Below are 11,776 nucleotides of genomic sequence, written 5' to 3'. Positions count from 1 at the left end.
CTCAGCCTTTTGTTTTGAACTCCAATTCTCAAGCTCGAGCTCAGCCTGTAGGCAACTTTTTAAAATCAAGCCCGACATGTTTATTGCTTATTTATTAATTTACATGTACATATCTATAATACTTTTTATATATTAATAACTTCTATAACAAAATAATATAAATAATTTAGTTTTTCTTATTGTAAGTTTTTGTAGAACTAATAAATATTATGTAAATATGTGTTTAGTATATTAAAAATGATATAAATAATAGGCTCATTAAGACTAGCGAGTTGCAAGTCTACTCAAACTCAATAAATGAAAATCAGGCTCGAGTCATTAAAGCTCGGCTTGATCTTGATAACTTACATGCGGAGTGACTCATGTTTAAGACAATTCATTTTTTAAGTGTTATTAGTCAATCAAAATTCAAATGTATAAAACTCAACCCAAGATCTATGAGACAGTTTTATCACTTTATGTGTACTTAGTTATTACATGTTATAGAATTAAAACTCATGAATGGTTTGTAAACTTTAGTTGTATAATTAGTTAGAATTGTGATCCACAATCTATGAATTAGTTGTGTACGCATTTCATTTTGTTTTCACAGATCGTCACAAAATCTTTTTAAAATACAGAAAACTAGCCTACATAAGAGATAAGACATTGGAAGGTGATCACAATCCCATATACAAAGACAAATTTGAAAAAAATATAAAAAGGGGAGTCAAGTTTTTTACATTAAACGTTAATCCTAACGAGAAGAGGAGACGAGTATCGGTCTCCCAGTCTCATACCCCGTTGTAAAATCATGTCCAAAACTCGTTGGGTAATCCAAGTCCGAATATCCATTTTGTATTGAGTATACCCATTTGTTTGTTGGAAATTACTCGTTATAGTTTCAAACCCATTTGAAAAATAAAAAAGTTATTACCAAAAGAAATTAAAAATATAAATACTAAAAACTAGTAACTTAGAAGATTATGTTATTACCCAAGGATAATAAGGGTACGGTCAATCGAGCGGGGCATCAATTATTCAAATATTCATCTCATACCCGAAAAAAATGTTAGTTTAATCTCACAGTGAAAATTTTCTAAATTATTCTCATACCATGATACCAGAATACCCGTCCTAAATTTTTCGAGCGTTCGGCTTGCCCATCGAGTTTTGGTTCCGTTTATCATCCCTACACCCTATATTGTAATTTGACTCAATGTATATAAACCATGCGTCGGGTCAAATCCAAGAGTACATTCGGTAAAAATAATAGGAATCATGGATACCTAACCCAAAATTGCTCGGGTTATTCAATGGAAATATGACATTTGCCATTACCATAATTCCTAAAAACAACTGAAAACATCTAATTTTGGATACTAGCAACTACATAGGTACAAAGATACATGAATAACCATCATCTTTGTCAGCATGACGGTTGCTTCCAAAATCTCAAACACCACCAATCATCAATCACCACCAAATCAAGAAACTGCATTGATTGTCAATCCTAGTTTCATGCTTTGGCGGTTTTCCGACCATCCTGGCGGCCAACACAGACCAAAATGATACCATGGTGCAAGTCAAAGTCAAAATCAGATGCAATCTGCTTTTCTGCATCTTTGTATCAGGGATCCAAGTTCAAAAACAACCAAACGATCATTGCCTCGAAGGATTACATTCACAGGCGGGTGTTTACAAAATCGACCATATGGTAAAGCAGTTTGTAGTTAAAGAACCATTCAATGAAACAATATTGTCAAGGAACGAGAGAGGCGTTTTAAGGGTATCTTGCAGATGCTGCCATTCTTTGCATAGCTCTCGGGTCCTCTGGTCGAAAGCGTTTGGTTGGCATTCCTTGAAATGATCTGATCAAAATAAACAAATTAATGTGTTAAAACATGTCTTCAATATGCCAACTAACTATTTAAAATAATTTACGTTTATATTTCTATAAAAGCGGACCTGGAAGAAAGTTGACGTTTTTGAGGGTATTGCCCGATCTTTGCTTTCAAATTTTGAAAAGCGGTTTCTGCAGCCTGATGTGTAAAGTAAAAACATGAAAATTTGTCAGAGCGTCGCACACTTTTTATAACCACGCTTAAAATTGGTTGTGTGTTGAACACGTCCATATTAATCATAATATAGAAAACGTATATGTACCTGAATCTTAGCTTCATCCCACGTGAACCCGACTCCCTTACCCCACACCTCCCCATCTATTTCAACCTGAAAACATAACCAAAACACGTAATAAAGATTGCAAATAAGATAGAAAAAAAAAGTTTCATAAATCACAATATGTCACAACAGTAGTACCTGTGCATATAGTTCATTGTTCACACCCATACGAGTTGGGACTTGAGGCTGCGGTTGAAAAGTGAAACCTAAACCCTCCATCATGCACTGAAATGGTAAAATATCATGAATCAGTAACTCAAACCCCTAACAAGTTTGGATTATAAAACACGGCGACTGATATTATTAAAGCTGTATTGAGATCTTACTAGTTCACTAAGTGCAGCAATTGAGCCTTTTTTGGGAATCCCTTCACTTATAAACTTTCCCACTTCTCCTGATTTTAGGCATGACAAATACTTATCTACAATGGTTAGAATATGGTTGAAAGAAAATAAATATAAAAATATCAAATATATTTCTGAACAAGAAATAATATAAAAGTAAACAAATTGAATGAGCACGAACGAAGCATGTTTGTGTTCGTTTGTTAAACTTTATCGAAACAGGCACTTGGACATGAACAAGTGAACGAAAGGGTTTTCTTGTTCATGTTACGAATGATTCTCAAGCAGATCATGTTTGTTTACCATTAACCAACAAACGATACAATATGAACAATTAAACGAATGAATGTTCAGTTCGTTTACAGGCCTATTAAAAAGCAAACTACATATAAAACAGCAGTAAATAACATTTTACCTGCCAAATTCTTAAGAGATGACTCAGCAGCATGATGATGAGCTTCCCTTCGTGTTCTCCCAGTTGCATCACCGATTTTCTCTCCAGCAAACCACACCTGTTATAGTTTGGCCCAAAATTAGTGACTCAGAAATTGTCTCATAAGTAATAAATAAATTTTATAAAAATTCAAATAACCTCAAAAGAGAACTGCAGTTTGTTGGTAGGGACCAAAGACGACCTGAACTCGACCTACATTATATAAATAGTAAGTTGACTGAACAAGAAACAGGTCAAACATTGACCAGTTTAACATAAACGGACCAAAATTGCCCCCTTTAGATTTTAATGACGCATTTGGTAGATATAGCTATTATTATAATACCTTGGTTTCGCATTTGGAGGCAATAAAATGTAGATATTCAGCAGGGGATTCAGCAAACATATCATTTCCGCCCATTTCATTGACCATATCCCTATAGTCGAATGATGCTTCATCCCCTTCAAAATACAATCCCATTATTAGACAAAAAGGAAAAGTAATAACTTATTTCCAATTCTTGATGCGTTCATAGAGCCAACCCGAAATCTTTCCCAACTTAACAATATTTATGAGTTTCATTGTCACCGCTCCTTTGTTAACCATTTTAACACTCGTTTATTAAGACCTTAAAGATTAAGATTTTTAAACTGTTAAATTAACCAACGCTAGAATTGGAAATCAAATTACAGTATATATGTTTCCTGTTCAGATAGTGACAAAAATGAAACTATTTTTTAAAATAATTGGTTATTAAACTTTTTGGAGTTTCATATGTATGTGTGTGTGTAATTCATATAATGCACGCATATATATCATTGCTAAAACTTAAAAACAGATATACAACAAACGGATCTTAATCGAGCTTACCTTGGAACGAGGGGTGAGCAGGTGGAGAATGGCTTAACCTCAACCTATCATCTCTTTGATGGAACTGAAAATATGCATATATGTATATTATTCACATATATCATACGAAACTAGTTTCATCCATAAGATCAGTAGAAACAAAACTTACCTCCTTAGGAACAAATGGCGGTAAACGAAAAGTTTGTTTTCTGTCAACATGCACAGGTTCAGCAGGTACAGAAAACTCATTATGAGACGATGCTATTCTGTTAAACCGTTGTGGGCCCGTGTCTTCACCCAACGGGAACCACCCGCCACGTGGCGCTACCCGAGGAGCCGGAACTTGCATTGGCGGCGGTCTTACAGGAAACTGTGGTGGTGGTGGTTCACTGGTGACTGGATGTCCGATGTCCATACCGTGTTTTAGAATGAGGAGTCTGCGTCTTGTGTTGGAGTCAAGTTCAGAGTCTGTCAGCTCACCTTCTTCCCGTGCAGGTGAACTGTGCAAAGTTGGTTCTTGACGAGCTGTTTGAGTTAACGTTTCGAGTACAGATAGCAACTGATTCTTGGGGTAGTTGATGGTTATCCCATTTGTCGGTACAAGAGGCATGGGTGCAGGTGCGGGCGCGGGTGCGGGTGCAGAATTGTACAGGATCGGTGCTTTAAGTACATGGTCAAGATGAGTCGTCGCGGGAGTAACGGTTGATGAAGATATAGCCTCCTGGACGGTCACGAATAAGGGTGTGAATTTATGACACGAAAAGAAAACATAAACGAGCCTAACACAAAACTCGCGGGTTTGGGTTTAGTCTAAACGAGTTCGGGTCAAGTCAGGCACGTTTAGCTAAACAGGTCGTGCCTGTGTCAACCTGATGGTTCACAGGTTGACCCGTTTAACCCATTTGTTTATTTTCTTAGTTTTTAGAATGTGAATGACATAATAACTTCAACTATAAGGGTATTTTTATGCCAAAATATATGGCATAGTTTAAACATAACTGCTTCAGAAAATAAGATGTAAGTTTATAATTTTAAAGTATTATATGTAAAAATCATTTAAATGTGAAACACGGCCCGCTTATGCATGTGTCGTGCGGGGTTCAACTGTGAAACACGACCCGCTTAGCAGCCCTGGTCACAAACTGAAGTGTCAAACAATTAATTATTTACTTGTGAAAATAAAAGCCGTTACCTTTAACTTTCTTTCTACTTCAGCATTCGCCACTCCATCAAAAGTGACTGGTTCCTTACTCCCATCTGAACCACAAGCATCACCCTCAGAAACCAAATAGTTGCTCACATCTGGAGGCAAAATATCTTTAATTTCATCTTCGTACGCGACTTCATTGATTCGTTGCAAAAGGCCCTCATCAAAATCTCTGTTCAAAGATAGATCATATGTTCTTAACTGAAACAGATACTAACAAAAACGGATGTAAAGCTTTGCAACGAATGTATATGTTCTTACCTGAAAAATCCACCTCGGACACTACAAGCAACATTTCTAGCAACACAAAGGACGGGAACAGCACAGTTTTCCTAGAAGCAAAACCATACTCATATTAATATAATATCATTTTAAGTTAAGAAATAATATTAATATGGTTAGTTAGTAAGTACTTCAGCTTGGGGAGCATAATATGGTGCAAAAGCAGGAACAGCATGAACACGCGGTTGATCTCTCTCATCCCACACTTTCATACGGTCATCAATAACTAATGCCATTTTGGGATGACAGTTACCATCTCGAAAAACATTAAAGAGTGATTTCTTCGACGCTATTAATATCCATAAAATGCGTGTGTAAGTATATAACAATTGCATAACATAAGTGTAAAATATGAAACACAAACTAACCAGAGTTCACACACACGATACGGTTTGATAACTCTTTTACAGTTATTAAACTTGAATCTGGATCAAGAAGCCTCCACATTTCCAAAGCATATTCTCGTTCCGCCATTGTACAAACAAAAACCTCAAAACGCTTCCGTTCTTTTGCAATTAAGTAGCTTCTAAGATCTTCCCACGCGGGTCTCATACGCACGAGAACGCTTGTGTCACAAATCTTGATAAACACAAGAAATATATTAAATTAATAGATAAGCATACAAGAATAAGATCAAGCTGGTTGCTTTATAGAACAGTAACCAAGTTCCCTTATTGTCACTCTAAAGTCATGCAGTTTTTTTGTTCATCTAAAGTCACCAACTTTCATTAGCTGTTTCCAGTCACATACATATTTTTGTAAATGTTAGAAATTTTTAAAATTTAGTGAGACAAATCAAACGCATATGAGTCTTGGTTACGACTTAAATTTCACACTTACGAAACTTGGTTATTTTTCAGTGAACTTTTTTTCTTCAAGTTTGATGAAAAAAAAAATTATCACTTATTAGTAAACAAGATTCATATATGTTTCATCTGCCTTACTTAACTTTCTTTTTAAAAATAAACATTTATAAAATAAATTTGCATAAAATTGGAACAGCTGATCAGAGTTGACTATTGAGTGACTTTAGAAGAACAAATAGTCTTTGGCGGACTTTAGTGAAACACCTGGGAAACTTGGTGTATCAAAATGTATACCAGTGGGTTGATACGGGTAAGGATGATATTCTTCTCCTGCAATCTTATAATTGGACGAAGAAGACGTTGATGGTTGTCTGATAAAGTGGGGACAACCTCGGACTCTGCTTTGATTATCTTTCCGGTTTCAACAACTTGATCACTTTCCGCGTATTGTTTTAACATGTTTCTATCGTCTTGATAGCGTTTAATCTCGGAAAGCATACCAGCAATACGTGCCGGGTCCTTTTCAGTGTTTAATCTCCTCTGTATGGCTTCAAGTCTATCTTCAAATGACCTCAAAGTATTGGCTACTACAAGAGTCTCATCTAGGTCAAACACAATGCCAAGACACCTTAGGTTTAACATGCCTAGACACGATTCGTAAAGCCCGGGTGGAACAATAAATCCCCAAAAACATGGAGATGTGCCATTTCTTCTAGAATGCATCGCTACCAAGTGCATCTCATCTCCTCCACCAAGTGAAACAACAGCAGTCTGCATCATAAAGTCAACAATACGTTAATATGGAAATTGCATTGAATATTAACAAGACAGCGCATAAAAGATGCACGTTTATGTCGTAATAACCAATAAGATCACACGCATCAAGTAAAAAATGACTGTTTATATCCGGAAATCAATATTACACGCGAATATGTATGTATATTGTCGGACATTATTAAGATATGAATATCTATAATTTATCTTGTTTTGGAATATTTGTTCCGCTCGCTTTAACATCTCAACGGTTAATCGAAACAGACCAATTAATGTTTCCAGTAATACAATTAAAAGTTTTCTATATGGTTTACTGTTTTATTCTTTGTGTCAAGATTACTCCATGAAGAATCATCCAGATTATAAGTTTTCAGTCAGATTTACATCTTTGGGTCCAAATTTCAGGCAAATCTGCAAATTACAAGTCGAATCGTTTGCTCAAAACTTCTAAAAAAAATGGTTTTTTGTTTGTATTTCTTAGATCCAATTAAGTAAAACTCCCAGATCTGCACATGTAACTGGTTTTCATTTGTATATTTCAAAACCAAATTTCAAGAACCACAAATTATAAGTCGAATCGGTCCCCAAAACATTAAAAAATGGTTTTTTTTTCCTGTACTTTTTAGATCTAATTTAAGTAAAATTCCCAGATCTGCACATGTAACTCGTTTTCATTTTGAATATTCCAAAACTGAGTTTCAAGAACCACAATTATAATTCGAGTCAGTCGCTCAAACACCAAAAAATATCTTTTAGATCTAATCAAGACAATTCCCAGATCCTGGTCCTCATTCATATATTTCAAAATCAAAATTTCAAGAACCACAAATTATAACCCACCCGAATCAATCTTTAAAAAAATGGTTTTTTTGTTTGAATTTATTAGATCTAATTAAGCAAATTCCCAGATCTACACATGTAACTAGTCTTATATTTCAAAATCAAAATTTCAAGAACCACAAATTATAGCCCACCGAATCAATCTTTAAAACTTAAAAAAAAATGGTTTTTTTGTTTGAATTTATTAGATCTAGTTAAGCAAATTCCCAGATCTACACATGCAACTAGTCTTATATTTCAAAATCAAAATTTCAAGAACCACAAATTATAACCCGAATCGGTCGCTCAAAACCTTTAAAAAAATGGTTTTATGTTTGTATCTTTTAGATCCAATCAAGAAAATTCCCAGATCTACACATACTGGTCTTCACTTGTACATTCCAAAATTAAATTCCAAGAACCACAAATTATACTTAAAAAAAATCAGTTTTTTTGTTTGTATTTATTGGATCTAATTAAGCAAACTCCCAGATGTAAGTGTCTTTCATTTATATACTTAATTTCAAAAACCTCCTCAAAATTAAGGTTAAGGGATCCTTCTAAAGGTCTCATCTTTGTCCACCATCAAAGTCCTCCTCAAAATTAATTAAAAAATTATTAGGGTTCCAATTTCAATTTGTCTTGTTTCTTTGTTGTACCTTGTTTTCCCCGAGTAATGTCTGGTGCAAAAGATTCAAGTGCGAGTTGTTGTTGTAGTAGTGGTTGGACTCCTTCATTTTCAAGCAAACTTTAGAACAAGTAATTGTGCAAACAACTGCCAGTGGCGAGCATCTTTCACTGGGTGTGGAATAATAACGTATCCTCACTTTATTATCCTTGAGTTTCAAATTAGGGCTAATTATATTAACCTCCACTTCACCCACCAACTTCTCTCCATCATACACCACCACCACCGATTTGTTCATTTTCTTGAAATTCAATTCAATTTAAAAACAGTTGTAATAATACTAGAAAAAAATTATCACAAATCGGACAATGACAATAGTTTCTCAATTGCCACCTGGGTCTTCTTGGATTAAGTCATATACATATAGATCGGTGATGAATCAACGATTAATTGCGGTTTGATTGAATCAATTCGTCACAAAATTAAGCATGAAATATCAAAAATTTATACTGATTTTGATGGGTTTTTCTAGATCTGTGATGGGTCGTGATTATTTTTTATCAATTCGGGGGAAGCGATAATCTTGATTGGTGGATGGATGAACAAGAAACCCTAGATTAGATTAGGAACTTGAATAGGAATGGGGGTGTACTTTTGATGAGTTTTAGGGGTCTTTATATATAAATATAAATACTTAGAAGAAGAAGAAGAAGATATGATTTTGATTGATTGGGGTTAAGAATAAGAATTTAGGGTTAGAGACACGCGCCGTTAGTTTTGGGGTTATCCTACCTGTCCTTTTCAAATTAAAGATTTAAAGTATACATAATAATTATTAATTATTATTATTATTAGAAAAAAACGAAAAGGGACCGGTAACAAGAAGACAAAACATATAAAAACAAATTTTGATCATGACTAATGAGTTGGTGTAACATCATTATTAATCCACCAATATTAGGACGTTATGAGTAGAGAAAAGATAAAATGAGTATTTTTTTTATATTTAAAAAGTTTATGTAGCGTCCTATAAATTTTTTAATATATTTTAAAAATAGTTATGAGTGAATGAGATAAAATAAAATAATAAATATATAAAAAAATATTATTTAATTAAATATAAGAGAGAAAATGTATTAATTTTTTATTGTAATTTTCAATTTGGAGATAATGAAAAGGATAAAAATATGCTTTTAAGTTTTAACAAAGAGGGATGTTCTATGTGACTCAGGTTCAATATATGCCGCCATCATATAGTTTTGATGACACCATGGGAGACTAGGCAAGTAAGTGGCTCACTTGTTGGATTTTTAAACTGAACGAGTTTTATATCATCGCACTGTTGTGTCTACGAGTGAGTGTTCACGAGTGTTGGCCTTAGGTGAGAGTTTTCCCATATCAAAAGGCGAGTGTATCCCGATATAATAAATTTAGTCGGTAGCCAATTTAAATGATTCGTATCAAATTAAAATATATATATATATACAAACAAAATTTTGAATGATAAGTCGATAATTCCCCCTTTTTTTCTTTTTGTTGTTGATAACTTTCATTTTCTTTTTAAACAACCAAACACGTGAAAGGAAAACTAGTCAAATTTAGAATGCCTATGATTTTCTCCTTTTCAAGTTTTTAAGTTTTTTTTATATTTTTAATAGTTTTAGAGTCCGTGTCACACACGGAATGATTCAAATTATAAAATTAAAAGTAAAGTAAATAATTACATAGAATATATAAAAAAAACGTATTACATTTATGTTTGTATCTATACTATATGTACATAAGTTGATTTTATTTATATCACAAAATGAATTTTTTAAATGAACTTAATAAAAAATGCATGTGCAAAAACGTAAACGAGAACACTTTTTCTATTGAAAATTTCATTCTCAGTGTTATATATGTATAATTGAAAGAATTTTGGTTATCAACCAATCTCGGAAATAAGACTTCTCGTACAATATTAGTTTTAACCACCCAGCCTAAATACATATTACAGAAGGAGTCACCTTTATCGATATATTTATCAATTTACCACCTATCGAATGAAATGAGAACATTAAATTGTAACGACGGATATTTTTCAAGAACTATGTTTTTCTGAGCTACACCATGAAAAAAGATTTTGATAAGTTTCAGGGGTGGTATGTCGAAAGTGTTCATAATATTTTCTTAAATTTTAATAGTCGAGGAAAAAATAGTCAATTTGCCAAATCCCGAACCTTTTGATTATTTCTAAAAATGCCCTTGAAAATAAATTTGAAACCCGAATCATGTTTAAAATTCTAACATTCATTCGTTTGACATTTTCAAGTCAACATTTTGAACCCGTAATAAATTTGACGATAAATCTATTTGTATTCTCAAACTTTTGAAAATATTTAGATTTCCCATTTTTGACCCGTAACAAATTTTGATCTAATTGTAGTTAATTTATACCAAACCATCTATTTACCAACCTTTCACACATAAATATCAAATTTAGGTTACACAAAAAACCCGAAACAATATTTGAAAAACTAAGAAATTAAATACGATAAACTTTGTTATGTCTAAAAGTGATTGATATATATTATCCTTACATTTTAACACACACACACACACACATATATATATAGTTTACTAAATTTACCAAAAAATCTATTGATAGATTTAAAGCATATATTTATAATTTATAAATTTATATGTCAATTTACAACAACAACAGCAACAACAATAATAATAATAATAATAATAGATAAATTGATTGATTTAAAAAAAATGGATCGACTTTTAAGCATAATTTATAATTTAATGATTAAAAAATTACATTGTAAAATGAAAGCATATTCGAGTTTTGTTTTTCTTTCAATCTTCTACAATATACATAGTACAATATGTTAATGATAACATTCGAAATTATATTATTTTTAATCTTTGACAAACATGGTTTGTTGTTAATTTTTGGATTTCACCAAATGTTTTGGAATATATAGTAAAATAATATGTTAATATTTATTTTTATAAAAATGTATAGATATAATATAAGCGTAAAAGGAAAGTGAATAATTACTGATTTAGTGTCAATTAAGATTTTAGTTTTTGAGGGAAAATAATTGTGAGAATACCAAAAGAGGCAAGTGTCCACAATTACTTTATGTTATTAGAATCAGGAGATTTATATTTGAATTTCGTCCCTAAAATAGGAAAATTGGATTTCACTAATTCAAACTATTACATATTAACCAATATTAATCTCAACTAATAATCTAACAAATAGCAATCTTAACTTTTAATTTTGTTACCCGTGGTATCATAGTAGTCGCGGTCTAACACGAACCATTAACACTTTTAATATTTTAATGAAATGGCACGTGATGTGGCGAAATATACTTATTTTTTATTATAAAAATATCTTTCATTTATTTTAGTGGACCCCACATAAAAATAAACTTAAATTGCTTCCTCTCTCTTCATCCCGAGCCCATTTC

General features: G+C 32.7%; 1 long non-coding RNA gene and 1 pseudogene across 2 annotated transcripts; one reads left to right on the top strand and one right to left on the bottom strand.

The window, feature by feature from the left end:
• Window positions 1-1,567: 1,567 nt before the first annotated feature.
• On the bottom strand, window positions 1,568-8,604 carry LOC143579521 (RNA polymerase II C-terminal domain phosphatase-like 1; annotated as a pseudogene). Its single transcript, XR_013143478.1, has 15 exons — window positions 8,338-8,604; window positions 6,380-6,856; window positions 5,648-5,858; window positions 5,411-5,568; window positions 5,259-5,329; window positions 4,983-5,169; window positions 3,812-4,511; window positions 3,287-3,402; window positions 3,100-3,153; window positions 2,923-3,019; window positions 2,490-2,584; window positions 2,302-2,388; window positions 2,146-2,211; window positions 1,948-2,021; window positions 1,568-1,850 (listed from the first exon to the last, which is right to left on the bottom strand). The product of XR_013143478.1 is annotated as an RNA polymerase II C-terminal domain phosphatase-like 1 (transcript).
• On the top strand, window positions 7,033-7,305 carry LOC143579520 (uncharacterized). The gene is made up of 2 exons (XR_013143477.1): window positions 7,033-7,167; window positions 7,238-7,305. It is a non-coding gene; the product is annotated as an uncharacterized LOC143579520 (long non-coding RNA).
• Window positions 8,605-11,776: the final 3,172 nt, after the last annotated feature.

Source organism: Bidens hawaiensis, unplaced genomic scaffold, assembly GCF_021521415.1.
Source record: "Bidens hawaiensis isolate Kalapana, Puna unplaced genomic scaffold, B.hawaiensis_p1.1 tig00029866_1, whole genome shotgun sequence".
NCBI lineage: Eukaryota > Viridiplantae > Streptophyta > Magnoliopsida > Asterales > Asteraceae > Bidens > Bidens hawaiensis.
Note: the sequence above shows the minus strand (reverse complement) of the source record. Positions and strands in the feature narration are given on the sequence as shown.